We start from the raw sequence: 3,886 nt of genomic DNA, 5'->3' as shown, positions 1-3,886 counted from the left end.
CACCCAGGCTGGAGTGCAGTGGCGCCGTCTCAGCTCACTGCAACCTCTGCCTCCTGGGTTCAAGTGATTCTCCTGCCTCAACTTCTGGAGTAGCTGGGATTACAGGCACCCGCCACCATGCCCAGCTAATTTTTGTATTTTTAGTAGAGATGGGGTTTCACCATGTTGGCCACGCTAGCCTCGAACTCCTGACCTCAGGTGATCTGCCCACCTGGGCCTCCCAAAGTGCTGAGATTACAGGCACCACCTCCTCAGGGGACTCCCCAGACTCCCCGCCTAGGACCTTCTCCCCCAGCAAGTTGCTCTGTTCCTTTATCCCACTTTATTTTCTTTGCAGCCTTTATCGTGATCAGAAACTATGCTCTCTGCTTACTCACTTCCTTGCCTCTTCATAGTCTTCCCCAACCAGAATGGTCAGCTTCTCATGCAGGGGACTCTGTCCTGTCTACTGCTGCCCCCTCAGAGCCAAAAACTGTACCTGGCACACAGTAGGCATCCGCGCCCTACTTGATTGTGGGAACCATTCTGCTCATCGTAGGAGGTTTAGCACGTCTCTGGCTTCTACCCACTAAAAGCCAGCTGCATCTCTCCGGGTTGACAAACAAACCTGTCTCCAGACATTGCCAAAATGTCCCCAGAGGATGGCAGTTACAGTGGCCCCTGGTTGAGAACCACTCACTGATGTATAGTATATTGCAAAGGGACTGGGGCACCTGGGGTCGCACCTGGCCCTACTCCTGCTGGCTGTGGGGCTTGTGCGGGAGCTATGTGAGCCTTGGCTTCCTCAGTTGCAAAGTGGGCATAAAAAAGCCTGTCTCACAGATGACATTGACGAGTGATCATTGTCGCAAAGTACCGTATCTCACTTTTAATAGGTGCTTGAAAAATTGAAGCTAAAATTCAAATGACAGCAATGCAATCTGACTTGGGGTAAATTCTTCTTCCCCGGTTTTCCTCATTGCAGAAAATGGTACCCACTCCCCAACCCGGTTCAGCCAGGCCCCACATCCTGGAGTCTTCCTTGATTTCTTTCTTTCTTTCTTTCTTTTTTGAGACAGGGTCTCACTCTGTTGCCCCAGCTAGAGTGCAGTGGCACGATCACAACTCACTGCAGCCTCGACTTCCTGGGGTTCAGGTGATCCTCTCACTTCAGCCCCCTGAGTAACTGGGACCACAGGTGTGTGCCACCATGCCTGGCTAATTTTTGTATTTTTTTGTAGAGATGGGGTCTTGCCATGTTGCCCAGGCTGGTCTTGAACTCCTGAACTCAAGTGATCTGCCTGCCTTGGCCTCCCAAAGTGTTGGGATTACAGGCATGACCCACCATGCCCGGTTATCTTCATTGATTTCTATACCCCATATCTGTCATCAGCAAATGCTTGGCACTTTCTCCAAAACCATCCCAAATCCAGCCGTTCACCCCAAATCTCTCTCTCCCACAGACAGTGTAGCAGCTCTGCGTGAGCCTGATTCCACCCCACTCCTCCAATCCACTCTCCACAGGCAACCAGAGGGTCTTCTTCAGATGTGACTCGAGTCAAATGCACAGGCCTTATGGTGGTCTTTACCTGACCCAACCCTGCCTACCTTTCCTCTGCTGGCCCGTGGGCGTCATCCTCACTGGCCTTGTTCCTGAGACAGAATTGCCTGTAATCCCAGCACTTTGGGAGGCTAAGGTGGGAGGATTGCTTGAGCCCAGGAGTTCAAGACCAGCCTAGGCAACATAGTGAGACTCCATCTCTAAAAAAAACAAAAAAAGATGAGGCAGGAGGATCACTTGAGCCCAGGAGGTCAAGGGTGCAGGCAGCCATGATTGTGCCACAGCACTCCCACATGGGTGACAGAGTGGGATCCTATGTCAAAAAAAAAAAAAAAAAAAAAAAAAATTGCAACCACTGCCCCCATGGCCTGGGCATTTGGGGTTGCCTGCCTGGCACACAGGGTCTCAGTGCCACCTGACCAGGGTCTTCATGCCTGTCATGTCCCTGCTCCCGCACCACCTCCTCGGGGACCTCCCCAGACTCCTCACCTACAACCTTCTCCCCCAGCAAGTTGCTCTGTTCCTTTATCTCACTTTATTTTCTTCGCAGCTTTTATCGTGATCGGAAACTATGCTGTTTACTCACTTGCTTCCCTCTTCATAGTCTTCTCCAACCAGAATGGTTAGCTTCTCATGCAGGGGACTCTGTCCTGTCTGCTGCTGCTTCCTCGGAGCCAAGAACTGTACCTGGCACACAGTAGGCACCTCATAAGTGCTCTGTGGAATGCAAGACTCCAGCTGTAAAGTGTTGACCATCTTGGAAATGCAGCTCAGATGCCATCTGCCCCTACCTTCTCCCCAGATGGAAGCCACCAAAGCCTCTGTCTCTCTCTCCCTAGGCTAAGCCCTGTGGCCCTGTTGTCAGCTCCGTATGGAATGTGGCCCATGTTCTCAGACCCACAGTCAGCTCCTGGAGGGCAGGGCTAGGTCCTGCTGATTCCTGTATCCCCACCGAGCATGGCACTTGTTCACACCCATAGAGAAGGCCTGGAGTAAATACAGACGGGGGCAGTGGGTACCCAGGAGGAAGTGCAAAGAGCCCCAGCATTTGCTGTTTGTTGTGGGGCAAACACACTTCATCTCTCATGCCACAGGGATTAAAGATGGCTGCAGATTCTCCGACATGCCTCCCATGGACCTAAGGGGCCTGTAACTGGTTTGACCAACAGAAAACAGCAGAAGTGATGCTGGGCCAGGTCCTGGCTCAGACCCCGAGAGACTGCAGCTTCACTTCCTGTCATTTGGAGCCTTGAGTGGCCAGGTGAGAAGGCTGACCACCTTGCTGCAGAGGAAGAGGGGCTCAGGTGAGCCCAGCCTCACAGCAGCCCCCACCGAGCTGTCAGGGGTGTGAGAAAAGCTGGCGGACCCTTCAGATGAGCTCAGTTGAGTATTTCCAAGTAACCTCAGTCAATGCTACCTGAAACCGAAGAATTGCTTGAATTCCTAACCCACAAAATCACAAGATATAATAAAATGCTGTCTTAAACCAACAACTTTGTAATAGGTTATTGGGACACATGTCATCTCTGATCTATGGGAGGTGGCTGCCTGGGACGCTGCCTTGACCAGGCATCTGAAGCTGAGATGGGTTTGTTTTGGTGAAGAAGGGTTCTGTGATCTGTTAGTGATGTCTGCCATGAGCACAGGAGGGGAGATGGGGAGTTAGCTGTGCTGCACATTTCATATGCATGGCAAATTGTATGTTGACTACAGTAGGGCATAATTTAATTTCATTTAATTTTTTTTTTTAAAGACAGAGTCTTGCTCTATCATCCAGGCTGAGTGCAGTGGCACAATTTCAGCTCACTGCAACCTCCGCCTCCTGGGTTCAAGTGATTCTTGTGCCTCTGCCTCCCACATATCTGGGATTATAGGTGCACACTACCACACCCAGCTAATTTTTGTATTTTTAGTAGAGACGGGGTTTCGCCATGTTGGCCAGGCTGGTCTCGAACTTCTGACCTCAAGTGATTCCACCCACCTTGGCCTCCCAAAGTGCTGGGATTGCAGGCGTGAGCCAATGCGCCTGGCCGATTTTATTTAATCTTCATGGGTCGGACTTACCATCTTCATTTTATAAGTGAAGAGACTGAGGAACAGAGCGATTATGTAGCACATCCCAGCTAGAAGGTCCCTCAGCTAAAGGCAGGCAGAGTAGGGTCTGTGGCCCCAAAGTCCACACTTTTCCCACAAAACCAGGTAAGAACACAGGTGTTCCTCAGAGGCAAAACTGTTCTCCATGGCAGGTTCACAGACCCGCTCTGTCCTGATTGATCACAGATCCCTCCCCATGTCTTCCATCTTCACCAGCCCTCAGTCCTTGTGACCAGGTCTGGCTCTACTCAG

The sequence above is a fragment of the Rhinopithecus bieti genome, unplaced genomic scaffold, assembly GCF_001698545.2.
Source record: "Rhinopithecus bieti isolate Rb0 unplaced genomic scaffold, ASM169854v2 scaffold_14826, whole genome shotgun sequence".
Classification (NCBI taxonomy): domain Eukaryota; kingdom Metazoa; phylum Chordata; class Mammalia; order Primates; family Cercopithecidae; genus Rhinopithecus; species Rhinopithecus bieti.
Note: the sequence above shows the minus strand (reverse complement) of the source record.